This window comes from Cryptomeria japonica, chromosome 7, assembly GCF_030272615.1.
Source record: "Cryptomeria japonica chromosome 7, Sugi_1.0, whole genome shotgun sequence".
Classification (NCBI taxonomy): domain Eukaryota; kingdom Viridiplantae; phylum Streptophyta; class Pinopsida; order Cupressales; family Cupressaceae; genus Cryptomeria; species Cryptomeria japonica.
Genome location: NC_081411.1, coordinates 329,379,243 through 329,403,239, shown reverse-complemented (window position 1 = coordinate 329,403,239; position 23,997 = coordinate 329,379,243). Strand labels below are relative to the sequence as shown.

Here is a 23,997-nt window from a genome sequence, read left to right as displayed (position 1 = left end):
CATACTTTACAAATAGCATAAATCTGTGAATTATTGGTGATCTGGACAAGCATTCCTCAGATTCGCGAACATATTTCAAATCCTTTTTTTTTTCGTGTGGCGATTTGATATTCCGACAAAAACTTTAAGTTCACGGTATTTGTAATTTCAACTTTATTCAAATAATATGGACAAATATTCTCTTACAAACATATACACGTGTATAGCAGAACAGATATCGAGTCGAAACCATTATACCAAAGGATCGAATCTTATTTTGTGAGGCCAAGATGGATATATTCACTTTGTCTGTTCACAAAATGTTCGCTTATCAAATGCCTTTTCCTTTGAATATATTCACCCTGTCTAGTCACTGCATTTTTATGAAGCTATTTAAAGCATTAATGTACCGTCACCAATATGCATCTGCCTCCTCTCTGAGTTCTATGGATAAATTGTTCAGTGCATTCTTAAGATGGGAGAGACTCGTGGCGGAGTCTTGCATTAGGAGGCAGAGCTTGTTACTCCGTCAAGCATGACTTGCCCATATTATCATAATCATGTTTATGACTCACAAATATTATGTGCAGGTCATGCTTGGTGTCGTACGTGCTCTACTTCTCATGCCAGACCCTTCATGATCGTTTATTCATAGAGCAATAATTTCTTCGTAATAGTATTCAGAATATCATATATCGAAATTTTCATAAGGTGAGATCAGAGACAATTTTTCTATTTTATAGCATCATAATAGTATGATGTAACTACTTATTGCCAGGTATATTGAAGATAGGTTACGGGTGATCAAGGTCCTATCCTGGTGATCTTAAAATCATCAGAAAAACCTATAAGATTACCTTGAAAAGATATTTTTTTTTAATTATGCTAAGCAATTTCTCTATTTGTTTTAACTCATGTCATTATTGTTATGTAGGTAGCAGGAGCATTGTCCTATTATCAAAAGGATTGATATTGATATGGAATTCACAATCTATCTATGATTGTCATAGTGGATGAAGCATATTCATTAGATGAATCTGAGGGGAGTAAAGAACAAATTAAATAGAGCTATTGCAATGTATGAGGTGCAATAACTGTAATTCCTCGGATTTTCATGGTGAATGAAGCACGGCCATTACATGAATGTGAAGCTACCATGGATTGCAAGAGTAGTCAATTACTTTGACGGAATAAATAAACATTTAAATAGGGCTTTTGGAATGTAGAAGGATAATAGCTAAAAGACTGTAAAATTAAATACATTTTGTTTCTGTTTTTTATTATTATATTACTTGTATGTTTGTGTATCTTAAAGGAAAATATAATAAAGTTAGCTCTTGCATCTATAGGACGTTCAAGAGATATGCCAATAGAAACTTAAAGGTAAAATTTAATCGAAGATCTTTTATGAAAGTACAGTTAATAGAAACACATTTATTTACTGTAATAAAAAAAATAATCGCATAGATTAAATTAATAGTAACTTTTCAATCACATTGTAGAATAAAGAACATTGCAACAATGATTAATAGTTTAGAAAAATTGGTAGAGAATTAGGTCCAATTCGAACAGATCCTTTTTTGAAATATGCAATGTTTTCCTGTGCTAATGTCAAAAATCCCCTTCAACACCATCATTAGACTAGCAGGATTGGGTCGAATCCAGGGAAATGGCCAGAGTCAAGTTCCAGTACTATTCCTAATTGATTTTATCGGGGTGATGATGCTTCAGTGGCTTCCTATCCAAATAGTATACCGTTTTCTCAGTGTAGCCCTGGAACGTTCCCTAATTCCATCGCTATCAGTATAGTTCCCTTCGTTCCAAACTCAGATTTTTACAAACCCTTTAATGAGGGCTTTTAGTACTCCAATGATCACTTCATCAAGGGTATCCAAAGCCCTTCCTGCAAAAATCCTTCTGTCCTTTTTTGATCGATAAAGGAAGAGTCAAAAAATTTATATTAATAAAAATTGTTTTCACAAAATAAACAAAAAAGGATCCTTGTTGATCAGGGTAGTGGTTAAACCACCACAAAGCAAAACGGTATTGTCCACCACGATCATACTGAAAGAAAAAACAAAACAACTAGCAATTTTTTGTCTATACAGATCTTAATGAAAAAAAACAAAAGGATGCATATCTCTCTATTTTGGAAAGTACCAGCAGCATGAATTAGGTCCTTGAAGCACGGCCTCGACCCCTTCTACAGCCACGACCACCTACAGACGCGTACCACGCCCCCGTCCACTGCTACCATTTCAGGAAGAATCATAAACATCAAATCAGGGATCGATATCTGGTCTCAAAAGTTTAATAATTATCTCCATCAAATGAAGTTTAACCCATTCTAGTTCCAACTTCCCTCTTACTTTTGGAGTATAGGGAAATGAATCTCATTGAGATTATAGGGAACCCAATGGGTATTTCTTTTTTCCCAAAAACAACCTTCACTTTTTTCTTGATGCATCTCTTCCTATGCGCATGTGTATTTTAATAGACGCTTCTAAGGAGATTCCAAAATCAATGCACATTCTATCTAAAATTGGAGTCTAGGTTCAAAATACCCTTATAGAAATGCCCGATACAGTTTTTACTATCTGTCATTTGTTTGGTCATTCCACTTTGGAGTGTCAATGTTTGAAGGATCTTTTTAATGATTTGGCTTCGGAGCCTTCAAATGTAAAGGTTCCCAAATTTTCTCTTCCCTTACCTCAAATTCAATATCATTTTCTTTTCCTGGAAATTTTGGGCCTTGCTTCTTGGCATTTCTGTCAATCAGTTAGAGCTGAGCAATCTTCGAGTTTTCCTTTAGATCCTTCTGTATCGTCTAATATTTTACCTTCCCCTCTTCTTCTCAATGATCAAAACATGATCTAAGATTCTAAGCTATTAAACGAACGATTCCTAGTCCTTCAATCATCTCCTAAGTTGAAATCAGATCCAGCATCTACAATGTCCTATATTTTTTTATAGCTAGATTGTAAGTCAAGCTTCAGCCCACTTTGCTTCTCAGTATTGAACCAAGTTGAGGACGTTTTTCAAATGACCATGAGACTTTTAATAGCGAAATATTCTATTGATCATATGGAATTTTCTTATTTTTTAAAGTTAAGTTGTCTCCTTCGATTTGGCACTCTGTTTGTTCAGCATGGTCTAATGGTTTACCTAGTAAACCCTTTTTGTTTCCTCAATGGAATCAATTTGTCAAGATAGTTGACGTAGTGAGTTTCGTCTCCTCCAAAGATTTATTTACCAGTTTTACGAGGATATCACTTCCTATTCCTCCTCAAATCTCCATCCCTTCTCCGAAGTATTCGTGCAATGACTCTCATTCAAATCTTGTTCAGAATAATATAGGAAGTTTCTGTTCAGCTTCAGCGGAGTTTGATATATATTGTAAACAATCAATTGTATTCGATCAGTAAAGGCAGAGTCGAGTTTTTATATTGATTATAGCTAATTACAGTATAAGTATAGATGAATGATGAAGGATCAAAAAAACTTATTGTATGCTACTGAAACCATTCTCAGCACTTTCGAGAAAAAAGTTTCAAGGCAAACAGTAAACCATATGCATCATCATCTATCATTCCAAAAAACTACCAGGTTTATGACATCGAAGATCATATAAACTATAAAAAGTTTAAGTAGCAGATTCTCAACTGCTAGATTAAGAGAGATTTTAACCATGATTATATAGCCAAAAATTTAACTAATACCAATGTCCAGCTATAAGCATCAAAATGTCTTAAAAAACATAACCAAATTAAAAAACCTAGCTTTCAATTTCATCCAAGGGCTTGGCTGGAGAAGAAGAAGTTCTCCCTCTTCCTCGACCTCTACCCGGACGACGGCCTTGACCGCGACCTGACCCACGGTGCACCCTTCTGGAACCACCTCGACAACCCTATTCGGCTTGGGGATCCTCTTCTTCGGCTTTAGGAGGTAGGATTCCATTTAATCTTGCAAATTGAATGATTTCTTCCTCTCTACCCTAGTCTTCCGGATTTTCCCCCATGAACTGCCACTTGAGGTCTCTGAGCCGTAGTCCAGCAAATGCCCTATGTTTGTCTAGGCCCTTACCTTTAAGGTCTAGTAGGAAGGGGTAATACTTTATTAGCTCCCCATAAACATTGAACATAATCCTTTCGCTCGGCCGAGGGGCTTCAGATTCATGAAGCGCCTTATTAAGAATTTCTTGGAGTTCTTGAAGGATTTCTTCATGAAATAGCTTCTTGGTAAGGCTCCATATGACTTGTTTAGCTAGTTTTATGTCCAGCATGGAAGCGACGAACTTGGATGATATACTTGCGGTATCTTGAGGATACTCCTCCCTATTCAAATGCCCACTACTTAGTATCATTTTAACTACCAAGATAACCGAAGGCTCTGTGTAGAGCAGGAGTCACTTCAGTCTCAAGTCTGTTATTCTTCTGAACAATACTTGGCGCGTTGAGGCCAAGAGAGAAATGGGAGTGTTTGCTCCAAAGCAAGAAGTAGGCCTTGCATAAACACTCATAATAAACCCATATGGTTCCTCACTAGACATGATTGGCAATTGAAGAGGTTTCAGACAAGAGAAGGATTGAAGCAGATTAATCTTTGGAATGATTTTTTAGTAGCATAAGAAATGATAACGGTTTGCAGTATATGCTAAGTATAGCCTGGCGAGCACTCTCTTTAATGCCTAATTATGAGGAGTATCTTTGCATTAAATTCACATACAAAGGTGGCAAAGTATATTTATCTAGGACAAGCCAAATCTCCCTAGCTTAGATAAGATGACTATCCTACGGAATCCTGGCTCTCGCCTGCTAGATTTCAAGAAGCGGAAAAAGGAAAGGCTTGATTTGAGAGTGCATTAAGATGGCGTCACTGGGACCGGGCCCTCTATTTTGCCAAAATTATGTAAAGATTTGAATTCAAAAAAGAGTAGCTGTTTCCCAACTTGAGTGCCTAAGACCTTTTCTTTGATTTAGAAAGAGATCCTTTCCTGGATTTCCTCACTTATATTGAATCCCTCCCTTGCACTCAATAGACCCAAGGAACACATTCTTGCTGATCTGACCTATTCTACTAGTCCAAGCTACCAAGCTCCCTGATCCCACTAATGAATAAAGGTTCCTTGGGCTACTGATTTAGAGAGGGCATCTACCATTGAATTTGCTTCTCTGTAGATATGTTTTGCTTCATAATGCTCTAATTTTGCTAGATTTTATGTTATGTTGTCTAGAATTGCCTATAGTCTCTAGTTTGGGGTATTTTTCCTCTTGGTTGCATTTATTGCTATCTCTGAGTCTCCCTCCACTATGATGTTTTTTAAACCATGCTTGATGAAATCCATCAGTCCTAGTTGTAAGGCTTTGAATTCTGCTATACTGTAAGTGTTCGGTGGAATTGGCTTTGCCATTTTCCCTATGATTGATCCTCAGTGATCTCTGATTACATATCCCATGCCTGAGGGGCTTAGGTTGCCTTTAGAGGCACCATCAAAATTTAATTTTAGCCAGCTGAGCTTTAGAGGGGTCCAGGTAGCTTCCTTTCTAGAGTTGGTTTTTTGCCCAAAAGATGGAGGAATCTTGATTCCTTGCAAAATTTTTCTTATGCTTTCATCCCAAGAAGAGAAAATTTTGGGTGGTTCCAATCAAAAAGCTAGTTTGCAATTTACTATGTCCACAATTGTCGTTTCAATTGAGTTTAGGATTGATTCAAACCTTTTGGCTTTGTCTTCAAATAGTCTGCGATTCCTTTCTTTCCAAATTTCCCAGACTAGGCATGATGGGGACACTTCCATAATTTGACTCAAGATGCTTTCCTTCACTAGGTGAGGCCAACATTGAAAAAGGGAATTAATGTCATTTGGCAGGGCTGTGATCCGCCCTTGTTTAGCACAGAGCTAACGCCAATATTTAGAAGCATAGGGGTGATTCAGAAGGAGGTGATCCACTGTCTCTACCTATGCTTTACACATAATGCACCTAGATGGTCCTTCATACCCCATTTTAGTGAACTTTTCTGCAATTAGGATTTTTTTCCGAAAGGCTAGCCACATGAAAATCCTTGCTTTTGGAATGATCTTAGTGCTCCAAAATAACTTAATTGGTATGTCTTGCTTTTCTTGATCTGAATTACTGACTAGAACTTTGTAGCCATCTTTAGAATTACGCTGCCTTGTTTTGGAGGATGCCCAAATTAGGGTGTCTTTTCCTTTTCTAAGATTAATGTTTCTTGCTTTTAGCTGGTCTAAAAGTTGTTCTAGATCTTCCCCTAGGATTGGCAATCCTACCATTGGTTTCCACCTCCAACTTTGTATATTCGTAGTGCTATCCTCTACCATGTAGTCTCTAACTTGAATGCCTCAATGTTGTTTAAACCAATGCTCTATTATTGGAATGTTGAGGGAGTTTGTAACAAAGGGATAACCTCCCCAAGAATCATCCTAGCAAAGGCTAGATGAACCATCGTGAATATCCCATGAGATTGATTTTGAAATCATTTTTTTGCAGGAGATTATAAAGTTCCAAGTTCTAGATCCCTTGAGGCAATTGCTTATTCTTAGTAGATTAAGAGGATCCTAATCTGGTAAATATTTAGTTGTCAGCATTCTGACCCATGTGCTGTTAGGATTTTTATGAACTTCCATACTAGTTTAGCCCCTAGGGCTTTGTTTCGCAATTTTAGATCCTTGATGCCTAAACACACCATTATCTTGGGTTTGATTATTTTATCCCAAGCAATTAAGGCAATTCTGTGCTTTTCCTCAGTGTTTTTCCAAATGAAATTTCTCATCTTCTTAATTATAAAGGAGTTTGCACTAGCTGGGATAAGATGGATAATAAGTAAATAGGTAGGGACAAAACCACTGCTTGAATCATCGCTAGCCTTCCAGCCCAAAAGAGCCACTTCCCCTTCCAAGAGTTTGAGTTTCATTCCACTTTTTACTTTAGAGGATCCCAAAATTTAGTATTCCTTAGACCTCGATCTATTGGGATGCCTAGATGTATACATGGGAGAGATCCTCCTCTGCAATCTAGATTTCTTAGAATCTTGGCTTGTAGGAGATTTGGGGTGGAGAAAAAGAAAAAAAAAAATTTATCCTTATTTCTTATTTGGCCTGAGGTCTTTCCATAAGATTATAATAGCTGGTTTAGGTGAGTTGCTTCCTTGATTTTTGCTGCCCCAAAGAGGAGATTATCATCTACAAACTGTTGATGAGCAACTGCAAAGTTTTTGGTTACTTTAATTTCCTCTAGTAAATTATTAGTATGTCTTGTTTTGATTGCCATTCCTAAAGCTTCCCCCATTATGATATAGAGGAAAAGAGATATAGGATCTCCTTGTCTAATGCCCTTAGAGGAAGAAAAGAATCCTATTGGCTTTCGATTTATCAAGATTGAAAATTTTGGTGTTGAGATGCTATCATAGACCCAGTTGATCCACTATTTGGCAAAGCTAAAGGCTTGCATGATTTTGTAGAGGAAACACCAATCTACATTATCATAAGCTTTTGATATGTCTGATTTTATTATCATACCTGGTCTGTTCATGCTTTGAAGAGTGTGGATTGCTTCTTGCACCACAATAACCCCATCAAGAATTGAGAGGCTTCATTCTGTTTGTCATGACTTTTGAAAGGATTTTGTAAACTGTGTTTCATAGAGAGATGGGTCTAAAATCACCAGATTTGTTGCTTTCTCCTTCTTTGGAATGAACACAATAAACATATTATTGACTTCTTTAACAATTTTTCCTGATCTTCTTGAGCATTCTAAAGCCTCTGTAAGCTCCTGACCTAATAAATGCGAGCACTTCTTAAAAAAATCTGCAGGGAAGCCATCCGGGCTAGGAGCCTTTCCAAAGGGAAGCTGGTTTAGGGCTTGAAATACTTCCTCCAAATTGATTTTCTCATTTAGTTTCTGATTCTTCTCATCTGTTATGATCTTAGGGATCACTTCCAGAAACTTTTCTTATTCAGACAATTGAGATCCTTTTGTGTTATTTAAGATGTTGAAATAATAAGTGGTGATCTCTTTCTTTATCTCTTCAGGGTCCTCTTAGATATGATTTTGCTTTGTCTCCAGTTTTGAGATCCAATTCTTGCTCCTTCTAAGTTTTGTGACATTATGGAAAAACTTGGTGTTTTTATCCCCCATTCTGAGCCAATTTTCTCTACACTTTTATTTCCAAAAGATTTCTTATTTTGAAAGGATATCCTCATACTCCAAAAGGATGTCCTTTTCTTGATGAAAGGATTCTTGATTCATTGCCATTGAAGTGATCTTGTCATTTAGAGCTGCCAATCTCTCTTCTAATGATTTTTTAGTTGAGAAAATGTTTTTAAAATGCTCAAAGTTCCATTGAAGCAATTTCTGCTTTACTAATTTTAACTTTGCAATAAAGAAAAAGAGTTTTGATCCTTCAAATGATGCTTCCTTCCATCAATTTTCAATCAAATTTAGAAAGTTTAGATCTTTCATACGAATATTCTCGAACCTAAATGGAGCTCTAAAAATTTATTGGTTACCTTGAAGTGAAAGCAAAATGGGATAGTGATCTAATCCTAAGCATGGGAGGACAACACAGGTGAAAGGAAAGGGAAAGGATCTAAAGTCAACCTGCGAGAAGAATCTATATATTTTTTCTGCAATATTCCTAAAACCTTTCCTTCTATTTGTCCATGTGAAGGAGTCCCCTGAGTCGATTTCTAATAATCCATTCCTTTCAATCCAATCATTGAAATCCTACTACGATCAACCTAAGCGTTTAATGCCTCCCCTTTTGTCTAAAGCATTCCTAATGGCATTGAAGTCTCCTCCTATGATGAGTTGTTCCTCGGCCAAAAGGGATATGAATCCATCTAAAGAAAGCCATAACCATTGTTTTTTGAGTGAGGACACTAGGCCATAAGCATTTATAACAAAAAAGGAAGAGTTTGACTGAAGGTGAGTAGTTTTGGCTAGAAGCCAATTTCTACTAGAAGCGATGCACTCAACTTTGACTCTGGAAGACTTCCAAATTATCACTAAGCCTCCAGAGGCCCCTTCTGAGGCCACTATTAATTGCAAAGATGCCTGAAAGAAGGGATTAATTCCACTACCAAATGAGACTTCTTTCTTACACTCTAACTTAGTTTCTTGTAGGAGGATGATGTTTGCGCTAACCAAAAGAATCCTTCTTTTGATCACCCTTTGTTTGTTAGGTGCATTGAGTCCCCTAACATTCCATGATAGGATTTTCATTGTTGTTAAGGAAGAGGGTTTCTCTTCCCTACTTTCCAGAGATCTCGTAGTTTTGATTGATTCTCCACAGCCCCATCTTGGGCTCTAGCTTCAATGAGGGATTTGTGACCCTTTTTAGGAGGGGAAGATCCAAAAGTTGGTTTCTCCAAACCCTCTTGATTCTAATGCAGCCCTAGTTTCATTTTCTCCTTAATCTATGAGTGCAATACTACTAGAGGAGTATCTAAGACTGAGTCCAAGTCTTCATCCTCTATTGAATGAATTCCTGAAGAATTTTCTGGGTATTCTGATCTATAGACAAATCCAGACCCCGAGGTATTAATGGCGGTGACAACAGAAGTGGATAATGAATTTCTACCCCGAAAGATTAAAATTTTGCTTTGTTGGAAAACTATCTGGAAAAGCGGAGATCTCTCCTTTAGATAAGTGTGGCTCATCTTCCTCCACCAGATCAACTTTAAGGTCCTTTTCAATAACATCCTCTTCCTGTAATATTTTAGCAAGATGCATAGGTTTACTTTTACAAGATTTTATTAGCAGATGAGCTTCCCTTGGTCTCTTTCGTCTTTAGACTATGCTTCCTTTTGGAAACCTTAGCAGGAGGTTGGGAGAATATATTGAATACACCTCTGCTCAGAGAGCGAGTTTTATTTTGACCAAACAAACTCCTAGTAGTCTTTTGTGGTTGGATCTTGATAATAAGAGATAAAATGAGAGGAGGACAACCTAAAGGAGATGGCAGAGAAGTCTGAGATCCCTAACAATGAATAGATTGAATCACCTTACCTGGCTTCTCTCTTAAAAGCTGATTTGTTCTAGAAGTATGAAGGAGTTGTGAGTCTATAGGAGGTGGAGAAACAGGTGGAGGAGCTAAGACTGTATCTTGGGATTGCAGAGTAGCATAGTTTCTTGCTTGGGCAACATCCAATATAGGTGGTTCCGATAGGTTTTCCATTCCCTTGACCCCCATCTAAAGATCTAGACCAACAATGCTTTTCTCTGTAGGCAGTCGTGTTGGGTTCAGAACTCCTATAGAAGCTACCAATGAGCATTTTTTAACTTTTTGATTTCAGAGGATACATTTGCTAGGGATTTCCTTTCCCAATCTCAGCACTTTCTATTTCCATCTACCCATTTCTGAAATGATTTCTATTTCACTATAAAATCCTTTCTTAAGATCAAGCTCAACATATATGTTAGCTACATCCTCTTTGAGGCCATTCAGGGAATCCACCTCAATCCCCACTAAAGATCCTAATGCATCACTAATCTTCAAAAAAGCCTTCAAACACCAAAAATCAAATGAGAGGCCCACTAATGAAAGCCACACTAGAGTTTTCTCAAATCTATGATTCACTGGATCAAAGCCTAGTTTCCAGTCTAGAAAGTGAAAGGTCAAACCTTGAAAAAACAATGGGCTACCTTTCATGATTGATTTCTTCAATGTCGAGTCCACACATTCTAGGAAGAAAAAATCATTTTGTAGTTATCTAGTAGAAATCAAACCTGGAAAGGAAGAAGTCCACTAGGTGATTATTTCTTTGCTATTCCCAGCACTACCACACCATTCTACAAAGAAAGCATTTTCTTTGAATTGAGCAATCGTAGGCTTCCCATGGACTTCCTGTTCCATTTTTGAACCTTGTGATCAAAGATAGGTGTTTTCCATGAGGGGAAAGGTTTTTTGAAATCCAAGATCCTCTGACCCCTGAAAGGCAGTGTGGATGTAGCTATAGGGTGAGATTGCAAATTTTGGACCTAAGAGTGCTAGTGATATGACGAGGCTTGCTTGGGTGGAACAATTCTCTATTCCCTATATGAAATAAGGATTCTATTTGGGCCTATTGCTACTTCCTTAGCCCAAGGTTCTAAGCTTTGGTGTTTAGAAGCATCATTAAACATATGTTTTTATTTACAAGCTTGCTAAGAAATGGCAGACTGACGAGGAGAGACTGAACTTTGTTTTGGAATGTGTGCCCAAAGACCCGACCAGAAATGATTTTTAATATTCTCGTTCTTCTGATAGCACGAGGATTTTTGGAAACACATCCAGTTGTTCTACCTCCTAAGGGGGCCTTGATTATATTATTGATTTTGGAACTGCACTGATTTCTCTAGGTTTGCTAAGATCTTAAGGAGAAATCCTGAGGTCTTGAGGAGTAACCTTGAAGAGCCCATTCACTCTGAATATTCTCCATGGACACTAATATCTTTCTTATGCATTAGCAACAAAGGATACAAATTTTAGTTTAGGTTTTTATTTTAAATACAAAATCCTATTTCATAAATGTTTATGGTCCTAATTTTTCAATTGGGAAAAAGAATCTCTCAGATTTATTGTTTGTAATTCTTGCCACAATGGAAAAAGAAAATGCTATCCTTGGTGGGGATTTCAATGCCACTCTCTCCATACAAGATTAATTTTGAGGTATTATTCCACCTCTCAAAACTCTTCATGATTTAAGATATTTTGTCGCTCATAATTTATTATCAAATTTTATATCACTAAATGGTAAAGTCACATGGAGTAATAGAAGGAAAAAATTCCTCCACATTACTAAGAGACTAGATCAATTCTTCTTGAATCAAAAACAGATTTCTACTTATCAATTAGGCCAATAAAAAAGTTTTCCACTTTCTAGATTAGACCATTTTTCTATCCAGGTAATTATCTCATTTGGGAATCCTCTACCCAAGCATAAGTCTTCTTTTAAGTTTGAGCATATGCGACTTAGGAATCCATCCTTTCTCAAGTTTATTAAATTCTAATATGATTCAACCCCTTTTGTTCCTTGGTCTTGTATATTTTCATGTATTAAAAAAATGGAATCAGGTAGAATTAGGACCTAAAACCACTTTCATACAAACATTAGAATATGAAAGAACCTAAAGAAGTGATTCTTTTTTACTAACTCAAGTGTAAAAGAAAGTAAAAGGAATAATTTTAGTGTTTCTATTTCTTCACTCCTATCAAAAGGAATATGAAAAATATGAGAGAATATGAAACTATGTAGAGAAGATGAATACAAATGAATAAAAGAAGAACAAAATAGATTGATTAACAACATAATTTAGATAACAAATATAGATCTTGGAATGGAATTTTGTTGTGCACCTATGACCAAAATTTGAGCTTTAACTGATAGGACCAAGGCACAACATTTTCTGGTTTGAGAATTTGTGATGAGCTGCAAACTAGAAATTAAAATTCTAAGATTATCTTGGCACTGTTCTGAGAATCTAGGGAAAAATGAGGAGGAATAGTTCATGGATTGCCCTGGTCCTAGATGACTAGGGCATGGGACAACCTTGTCCCTAAAAACTAGGTCCAATTTTTGGTAATGGATCTATCCCTATTTAATAAAATCTCTTACAAATTGTCTTGTCCAATAGAAATGTATAACTATACCTTCAATTTGAAAAATAGTGGCATTGTGGCTATATAGGGTTTTTCCCTAGTCAAACCCCTTTTTTTGGTGATTTCCACATTCTCCTTTATCCAAAATATTAAATGATAGTGTGCATGTCCTCTTGAATCTTGTGTGCTTGTAACATAAGTATGAGATAAATACAAACTAGAGTTTTATGCTATGTTTTTATGAAAACTCTAAATGTTTGTAATGAGAGTGCTTTAAATCACAACTATAACATAAATCTTAAGAAATAATAAAAATCTGAAAACTAATGTGATGTAGATTCTATATCTCAATATCAAGATATGAAAACAACACGAAATCATGCCAAATCATAAGGAAGAGGTACAAGCCAATAAACAATCATTGATTACCTTATTATTCTTCAATATCTTCTAAAGCTTTCATAATTGATGAAAATAATAATGATGAATTGATTGATGGATTCATTTTCTAATCTAAGACTTCATACAAAGCTACACTTTCACTTCATAAGCATCTTCATTCATACTGCTAGATTAAGGATCCTCAAATGAGGGAAAAAACTGCTATATATATGAAACTCTTAGTTTGAATTTGGTAAATGATTAACTGGGAATTGATGAAATTTTACACTGACTAGGATTTGAATAGGGTAATACTTCCTTAATACACTCTTGACATTTGGGGGAAAATGTTCAAGACCAGGTAGTATACTACCTGCTTCTTTCAACCATTTTTTGATTTTATAGTGATGTGAGATAACATGATTCTAATGCTAAATTTATCTCAGTTGCTCAAACCAAGATGTGTAGATATGTGAAATAAACATTGAATATTGAAATTACGGAAGGATTAGGATTAAATAATAATGGTTGTACTTAGGATCAAGGGTCCAATTTTATAATATGTAAATTAATGTCAAAGGACATAGGTTAAATTAAATTAATATTTAAATTTGTAAATAAGTCCAATAATGGAAGATGCAATACGATGCACTAAGGTGGGTGTTAACCTAAGCATGGAATTGGAAAACCTAATTAAGTGTGTACAATTTATAATGCTACATTTAGCTCCCACTTTAGCATTCATATTACACTACATGCATATGCAACCTAAAGTATAAAAAGTTAAACATTCATGACAAAAAGGATATATCCATAAGATATAGAAGGAAGGCCCCAATAACATCTATAGTATAATGTTAAGAACCACATTCTAAAAACCCACATTGTTAGTTGAAATTAAAAAACCACCTAAAATTCTTACTAGGAGTGATGAAATTTGAGAGTAGTTATATGCCCCCCTATTTCAACTTCCTAATTAGGAGGTTGTAATAAGGTATCATGTTTACCACTTTGAATTTTGAAAGATGATTAATGGAAAATGATTACAACAAAGTTTGATACATGATGGAAACTGATCAAGGATCATTTCATCAGAAAGAGGTCTAAATCATGATTACAACACAATGGACGGTGTAGGATTTAGAGCTCTCTAACCAATGATATGAACGATTAAGCGCACAATGTAGAATTAGGATTTTAAAAAATAATTACCTTTTACATACTGACAACTATAAAGGGATCCTTTTTATTGATAAAAGTAGGAAGAGATCATTATCCAAAGACATCTTCCTTCAAGAATAGAATGGATCTTTGATAAATATAACATCTCTAAAAAGTAGAGGGAAAATATGATTAGAGACCTTCTCTATTATTTAGGAAAAAGTGGACACATAGTGAAGGATTTTACACTGTCACTAAGGATAAATTTTTCATGAAAGATATATAATTGCAAATATAGAATAGGTCATGAACAAGGAACACACTTAGTCTATGGAATAAATGACATCAAATAAAATGTGGAACTCAACAAAGTGTTAGAATCATTGAATACTGAGAGAGGGGTTGAATGGGTGTTTTATAATTTGCTAACTTATTAACTTAATTCTTAAACCACTAGATGCATAAGAATGTGAGTGAAATGCACAAACATAAAGTAAAAAACCACACAACCATAGCACCAAGATTTTTATGTGGAAACCCAGAAAGGGAAAAACCACGATGGGATTTGAACCCACAATATTATTATACAATGGCCATAAGTATTATAATATTACATGAGTGCAACACACTTGCATTCAACCACACTTCCTAGAGCTCACTACTCAAATATAAAAGGGCTACAACCCAGGAGAAGGATCACTACCTTATAGGCTATTAAAAATGATTACAATAGTGAATGAACAAAACTATAGCATCTATATATGGAAAAATACAGTTCTGATTAGACTCTAATTATATTCTGCAATTGATCTAACTTTCTGCTCTATTTTTCTGCACTTACATACACTAGAGCATCAAAACCTTCAATCACATTCACCAAATTATGTAAATTCTTTCATACAGACTTCCCTCACTTAGACCATCTATTTGAATGTTCAACCACAATTTATCTTATATATCCACACAAACAAGAAATAATCATTAACCATGCGAGCTTCCAAAAACCACATAAAACGTAACATGAAACGTGTATCACCAAGTCAGCTAAATCTGTCCATAAATCCATATGCATACCAAAACACAAAGATAATAAGATTCATATATATGTTTTTAGTCACCTCAAACATGGAACTGATCATCAAAATCATCCCAACAACTCTGTAACACACGTTATAAAAAAATAACTTTTTTCTAACTGAATACTTGACCTTTTATCTTACTCACAAATCAACACTGTATATCAAAATCAAGAAATAATCTGCCTTGAACTTTGAATCAACTGCCTTGATCACTGTAACCAAAATTAAATCACTAATATCAAGATGTGCACACAGAACTCATTCTCTACCGGTTATTGAGTTCTACTTTTTAGACTTATGCCTGAAGAATACTATGACTTTTGGTAAGTCAAATCTATATGCACCAGATGGGATTTATTGACTGAGTTGCCATCAATGACAACCCTTAAGAATCTTCCCTGCATCATTTTGTTTGTCCATGTGAAGGAGTCCCCTAAGTCTATTTCTAATAATCTATTCCTTTCAATCCAATCATTGAAATCTTACTGGGATCCACATAAGTGGGTAATGCCTCCCCTTTTGTCTGAAGCATTCCTAATGGCATTGAAGTCTCCTCCTATGATGATTTGATCCTCAGCCAAAAGGGATATGAATCCATATAAAGAAATCCATAATCATCTCTTTTTGAGTGAGGACACTGGGCCATAAGTGTTTATAACAAAAAAGGAAGAGTTTGACTGAAGGTGAGTAATTTTGGCTAGAAGCGATGCCCTCAAGTTTGACTTGGGAAGACTTCCAGATTATCATTAACCCTCCAAAGGCCCCTTTTGATGCCACTATCAATTGAAAAGATGTCTAGAACAAGGGATTAATTCCACTACCAAATGAGACTGCTTGCTTAAACTCCAACTTAGTTTCTTGCAGGACGATGATGTTTGCGCTAACCAAAAGAATCCTTCTTTTTATCACCCTCTGTTTGGTAGGGGCATTGATTCCCCTAACATTACATGATAGTATTTTCATTGTTGTTTAGGAAGGGGGTTTCCCTTCCCTACTTTCCACAGATCTGGTAGTTTTGATTGATTCTCTGCAGCCCCATCATAGGCTATATCTTCAATGAGGGATTTGCGACCCTTTTTTGGAGGGGAAGATCTAAAGTTTGGTTTCTCCAAACCCTCTTGATTCTAAAGTAGCCCTAGATTCCTTTTCTCCTTAATCTATGAGTACAATACTACTCAAGGAGTATCTAAGATTGAGTCCAAGTCTTTATCCTCTATCATGAATTCCTGAAGAATATTCTGGGCATTCTAATCTATAGACAAATCCAAACCTTGAGGCATTGATGGTGGTGACAATAGAAGTGGATAAGGAATTTCCACTGAAAGATTATAATGTTTCTTTCTTGGAAAAAGATCTAGAGAATTGGAGATATCTCCTTCAGATAAGTGTGGCTCATCTTCCTCCCCCAGATCAGCTTTAAGGTCCTTTTCAATAACATCCTCTTCCTATAATATTTTAGCAAGATGCATAGGTTTACTTTTACTAGATTTTATTATCGGATGAGCTCCCCTTGGTCTCTTTCATCTTAGACTATTCTTCCTTTTGGAAACCTTAGCAGGAGGTTGGGAGAATATATTGAATACACCTCTACTAAGAGAGGGAGTTTTCTTTTGACCAAACAAACTCCTAGTAGTATTTTGTGGTTGGATCTTGATAATTAGAGATAAAATGAGAGGAGGTTAACTTTAATGGATATGGCAGAGAAGTCTGAGATCCATGACCAGGAATAGGTTGAATCACCCTACCTGGCTTCTCTCTTGAAAGCTGATTTGTTCTAGGAGTATGAAGGAGTTGTGAGTCTATAGGAGTAGGAGAAATAGGCGAAGGAGTTAAGAGTCTATCTTTGGAATGCAGAGTAGCATAGTTGCTTTCCTGGGCAGCATCCACTATAGGTGGTTTTGATAAGTTTTCCATTTCCTTGACCCCCCTCTAAAGATCGAGGCCAACAATGCTTGGCTCTATAGGTGGTCGTGTATGTTTCCATCTACCCATTTCTGAAATGATTTCTCTTTCACTATAAAATCCTTTCTTAAGATCAATGTCATCATATATGTTAGCTACATCCCCTTTGAGGCCATTCAGGAAATCCACCTCAATCCCCACTAAAGATCCTAATGCATCACCGATCTTCACCAAAGCCTCCAAACACCAAAACTTAGATGGGAGGCCCACTAATGAAAGTCACACTGGAGTTTTCTCAAATCTATGATTCACCAGATCAAAGCCTGGTTTCCAGTCTAGAAAGTGAAAGGTCGAGCCTTGAAAAAATAGTGGGCTGCCTTTCATAATTGCTTTCTTCGGTGTTGAGTCCATGCAGTCTAGGAAGAAAAAATATTTTGTAGATGTCTAGCTAAAATCAAACCTGGAAAGGAAGAAGTTCATGAGGCAATTATTTCTTTTCTATTCCTACCACTACTGCACCATTCTACAAAGAAAGCATTTTATTTGAATCGAGCAATCATAGGATTCAAAGAGTCTGAAGGTAAAACAAATAGTTTGCTTCCCATGGACTTCCTGTTCCGTTTTTGAACCTTGTTATCAAAGATAGGTGTTTGCCACAAGGGGAAAGGATTTTTGAAATCCGAGACCCTCTTACCCCTAAAAGGTAGTGTGGTTGTTGTTATAGGGCAAGATTGCAAATTTCGGACTTAAAAGTGCTAGTGATATGACGAGGCTTCCTTAGGTGGGACAAATCTTTGTTCCCTAGATGAAATAGGGATGCTATTTGGGCCTGTTGCTACTTTCTTAGCCCAAGATTCTAAGCTTTGGTGCTTAGAAGCATCGTTAAACATTTGTTTTTGTTTACAAGCTTGCTGAGAAATGGCAGATCGATGAGGAAAGACTAAACTTTCTTTTGGAAGGTGTGCCTAAAGACCCAACCAAAAATGAATTTTAATGTTCTGGTTCTTATGAAACCCTTGAACTTTGCGGTTCTTCTGATAGCTCAAGGTTTTTTTGAAACCCGTCTGGTTGTTCTGCCTCCTAAGGGGGCCCTGATTATAGTATTGATTTTGGAACCACACTGATTTCTGAAAGGTCTGATTTCTCTGGGTTCTCTGAGATCTTAAGGATAAATCCTGAGGTCTTGAGGAGTAACCTTGAAGAGTCCATTTTCTCTTAATCTTCTCCATGGGCATTAAAATCTTTCTTATGCATAAGCAACAAAGGATATAGATTTTAGTTTAGGTTTTTATTTTAAATACAAAATCCTATTTCATAAATGTTTATGGTCCTAATTTTTCAATTGGAAAAAGGAATCTTTGAGATTTCTTGTTTGCAATTCTTACCACAATGCAAGAAGAAAATGATTTCCTTGATGGGGATTTCAATGCTGCTCTCTCCATACAAGATTAATTTTGAGGTATTATTCCACATCTCAAAACTCTTCATGATTTAAGAGATTTTGTCACTCATAATGAATTATCAAATTTATATCTCTAAATGGTAAACTCACATGGATTAATAGAAGGAAAAAATTCCTCCACATTACTAAGAGACTAGATCAATTCTTCTTCAATCAAAATTGGATTTCTACTTATCAATTAGGCAAATCAAAAAATTTTCCATTTCCTAGATTAGACCATTTTCCTATCTAGCTAATTATCTCATTTGGGAATCCTCTACCCAAGCGTAATTTTGCTTTCAAGTTTGAGCATATCTGACTTAGGCATCCATCCTTTCTCCAATTTCTCAAAGTCTAGTATGATTCAGCCCCTTTTGTTCTGTGGTCTTGTATATATTCATGTATTAAAAAAATCAAATCAGGTAGAATTAGGATCTAAAAACACTTTCATACAAACATTGGAATATGAAAGCACCTAAAGAAGTGATTCTTTTTTACTAACTCAAGTGTAAAAGAACGTAAAAGGAATAATTTTAGTGTTTCTATTTCTTCACTCCTATCAAAAGGAATATGCAAACTATGAGAGAATATGAAACTATGTAGAGAAGATACATACAAATGACTAAAACAAAAAAAAAATAGATTGATTAACAACATAATTTAGATAAAAAATATAGATCTTAGAATGGAATTTTGTTGTGCACCTATGACCAAAATTTAAGCTTTAACTGATAGAACTAGGGCACAACATTTTCAGGATTGAGAATTTGTGATGAGTTGCAAAATGGAAATTAAAATTCTAAGACTATCTTGGCATTGTTCTGAGAATCTAGGGAGAAATGAGGAGGAGTAGTTCATGGATTGCCCTGGTCGTAGATGACTAGGGCATGGGACAACCTAGTCGCTAAAAACTAGGTCCAATTTTGGATCTACCCCTATTTAATAAAATCTTTTAGAAATTGTCTTGTCCAATAGAAATGTATAACTATACCTTCAATTTGAAAAATGGTGGCATTGTGGCTATATAGGGTTTTTCCCTAGTCAAACCCCATTTTTTTTTCTGATTTCCTCATTCACCTTTAGCCAAAATCTTAAATGATAGTGTGCATGGCCTCTTGAATCTTATGTGTTTGTAACATTACTATGAGCTAATACAAACTAGAGTTTTATGCTATGTTTTTTGCGAAAACTCTAAATGTTTGTAATGAGAGTGCTTTCAATCACAACTGTAACATAAATCTAAAGAAATAATACAAATTTGAAAACTAATGTGATGTAGATTCTATATCTCAATATCAAGATATGAAAACAACATGAAATCATGCCAAATCCAAAGGAAGAGGTACAAGCCAATAAACAGTCATCGATTACCTTATTATTCTTCTATATATTTTAAAGATTTCATAACTGATGAAAATAATAATGAAGACTTGATTGATGGATGCATTTTCTGATCTAAGACTTCATACAAAGCTACACTTTCACTTCATAAGCATCATCATTCATACTTCTAGATTAAGGATCCTCAAATGAGGGAAAGAACTGCTATATAAATGAAACTCTTAGTTTGAATATTCTAAATGATTAACTTGGAATTGATGAAATTTTACACTGAGTAGGATTTGAATAGTGTAAGACTTCCTTAATACACTCTTGACATTTGGGGGAAAAATTTCAAGACCAAGTAGTATACTACCTGGTTCTTTCAACCATTTTTTGATTTTATAGTAATGTGAGATAACATGATTCTAATGCTAAATTTATCTCGGTGTCTCAAACCAAGATTTGTAGATATGTGAAATAAACATTGAACATTGAAATTATAGAAGGATTAGGATTAAATAAAAGTGGTTGTACTTACGATCAAGGGTCCAATTTTATAATATGTAAATTAATGTCCAAAGACATAGGTTAATAAATTAATAATTAAATTTTTAAATAAGTCCAATAATGTAAGATGCAATGCGATGCACTAAGGTGGGTGTTTACCCAAGCATGGAATTGGAAAACCTAATTAAGCGTGTACAATTTATGATGCTACATTTAGCTCCCACTTTAGCATTCATATTACACTACATGTGTATGCAAGCTAAAGTATAAAAAATTAAACATTCATGAGAAAAAGGATATATCCATAAGATATAGAAGGAAGGCCACAATAATATCTATAGTATAATGTTAAGAACTACATTCTAAAAACCTACATTGTTAGTTGAAATAAAAAAATCACCTAAAATGCTTACTAGGAGTGATGATATTTGAGGGTAATTATATGCCCCCCTATTTCAGCTTACTAATTAGGAGGTTGAAATAAGGTATCATGTTTACCACTTTGAATTTTGAAAGCTGATTAATGGAATATGATTACAACAAAGTTTGATACATGATGAAAACTAATCAAGGATTATTTCATCAGAAAGAGGTCTAAATCATGATTGTAACACAATGGATGGTGTAGGAATCAAAGCTCTCTAACCAATTATATGAAAGATTAAGTGCAAAATGTATAATTAGGGTTTTGACAAATAATTACCTTTTACATACTGATAACTATAAAGGGATCTATTTAATTGATAAAAGTCGGAAGAGATCATTATCCAAAGACATCTTCCTTCAAGAATAGAATGGATCTTTGATAAATATAACGTATTTAAAAGGGAGAGGGAAAATATGATTAGAGAACTTCTCTAATATTTAGGAAAAAAGTGAATACTTAGTGAAGGATTGTACACTTTCACTAAGGAGAGATTTTTAATGAAAGATATGTAATTGCAAATATAGAATAGGTCCTGAACAAGGAACACACTTACTGTACATAATAAATGACACCAAATAAAATGTGGAACTCAACAGAGTGTTGGAATCATTGAATACTGAGAGAGGGGTTGAATCAGTGTTTTATAATTTGCTAACTTATTAACTTAATTCTTAAACTAATGGATGCATAAGAATGGGAGTGAAATGTAGAAACATAAAGTAAACAACCACACAACCATAGCACCAAGATTTTTATGTAGAAACCCAAAAAGGGAAAAACCACAATGGGATTTGAACCCACAATATTATTATATAATGGCCATAAGTATTATAATATTACGTGAGTGGAACACACTTGCATTCAGATACACTTTCTAGAGCTCACTACTCAAATATAAAAGGGTTACAACCCAGGAGAAGGATCACTATGTTATAGGATATTACAAATGATTATAGTAGTGAATGAACAAAAGTATAGCATCTATATATGGAAAAATACGGTTTCGATTAGGCTCTAATTATATTCTACAACTGATTTGACTTTCTGTTCTATTTTTCTAGACTTACATACACTGGAGCATCAAAACCTTCAATCACATTCACCAAACTATGTAAATTATCTTATATAGACTTCCCTCACTCAGACCATCTATTTAAATGTTCAACCACAATTTATCTTATATATCCACACCAATAAAAAAGAATTATTAACCATGTCAGCTTCCAAAAACCACATAAAACATAACATGAAACGTGTATCACCAAGTTGGCTCAATCTGTCCACAAATCCATATGTAGACCAAAACATGAAGATAATAAGCTTCCCATAAATGGGCCCAGTCACCTCAAACATGGAACTGATCATCAAAATCATCCCAACAAATCTGTAACACACGTTATACAAAAATAACTTTGTTCTAACTGAATACCTGACCTTTTATCTTGCTCACAAATCAACACTGAATATCAAAATCATGAAATAATCTTCCTTGAACTTTGAATCAACTACCTTGATCACTGAAAACAAAAATTAAATCACCAATATGAAGATGTGCACATTGAACTCACTCTCTACTAGTTATTGAGTTCTACCTTGCAGACTTATGCCTTAAGACTACTATGAATTTTGTTAAGTGAAATCTATGTGCACTAGATGGGATTTATTGACTGAGTTTCCATTAATGACAACCCCTTAGAATTTTCCCTGCATCAATCTTCACTAGAACAATGCCTCTTGCCAACACAAAGGAAAGGTGAATCTTTGGAAAAAGATAGAGTTAAATATTATTGTTGGCCCCCAAGCATGGAAACGAGGACACCAAAGAGAGAACGCCTATAAAAGAAACACTCTTCTAAAAATGAGGAAAAGATCGTCATCGAAGATTCATTTTCTTACAAGAGGGATGTGATCCTCAATATGTATATGTGCATCTACAATATAGAAAGGCTTTTTTAATAAGAGATACCACTCAACAAAGAGAAGGATTTCATGAATGATTATAGACTTCCCACAATAAGGAAGAGGTACCAGTTAATGATATTCACTTATAAGGACAAAATCCTCATTAGGGATACTTGTTCCAATAATAGAGAGGTGATTCTCACTAGGAATATACACCTCCATAATAAATAAGAGGCCCTCATAGAAGATAGTACTTCGCAAAAGAGATATTTTAAGTTTAAGAAGGAGACATGTTTAAAATCACTCTTTCCCCCTTACATAGAGACAAGAGATGGTACAAAATAGATTATTATGTTATTTAATCATATGACAAATTGGATGAAGAAGTTGAATATGAGATGCTAAATTGAAATCAATAAAAGTGAAACCATACATAAGATGATAAGTATTCAAATGTCTTGATAAAAAAAGTAGTCTCCAAGAGAATAAAAGGCCTCTAAGTCATTTTAGTCTTGTTGGCCATTTGGTGGAATTGATTATGTGTTGCATTGATGTTTTGTCATTGATGCCAACACTAGATGTATGGATACTTTATCGACACCCTTCTGGTCTTGGTAGGTTGAGTGGTTTTTTGGTCAATTTGGATCCGGCATGATACGTTATGCTATGGTATAGTTTAGTGATGAAATTGGCTTGTTCATGATACTCATGCTCATATTTAGTCAACTGGTTTTGGTCTGATGATCGCATACTACCTTTTTTTCTTAGAAGCTTGGTTTCTAGTTTCGACGATGGATTCACCAGCAGAAATTTGATGAAGGTCTTTGATGAATTCCATTATTGCTATTGATACATCTTCTGGTGGAGTTTCAGGATGCTGATGGTGATCATGTTCAAGACTTACCGAATGGAGATCATTTTTGTGGCATGTGGACCTATACTGGGTCCTAGTTGGTCTAGGTTATGGACCGGTTTAATGAAGCATATGGATTGGATCTCTCAGTACGTTTTTGGGATGTATTATGTGTTGGATATTATTTTTTCTGTCTAAGGCCAACATGGTTTGTAATGATCATTTATTTATTGTCTAGTGCCTAACTTGATTGTTTATGGTCGAGGGTTTGTATATATAAATGTAAGATCTCATTGTATACCATCATGGTTATGTTAGAGGTCATGGTCAAGGGATGTAATATCATTCAAGCAAAGGATTTGGTCAATCACTGGAGATCGAATTGGGTTTATGTAAGAGGATTTATTCCTTCGATATTGAGCTTAACCGGAACTGTACTCAGGCA

The 23,997-nt window shown here is 35.2% G+C and overlaps 1 long non-coding RNA gene across 1 annotated transcript; it reads left to right on the top strand.

The window, feature by feature from the left end:
- The first annotated feature begins 422 nt into the window (after positions 1–422).
- Positions 423–1,259, top strand: LOC131026944 (uncharacterized). Its single transcript, XR_009102415.2, has 2 exons — positions 423–690; positions 914–1,259. It is a non-coding gene; the product is annotated as an uncharacterized LOC131026944 (long non-coding RNA).
- The last annotated feature ends 22,738 nt before the right edge of the window (positions 1,260–23,997 follow it).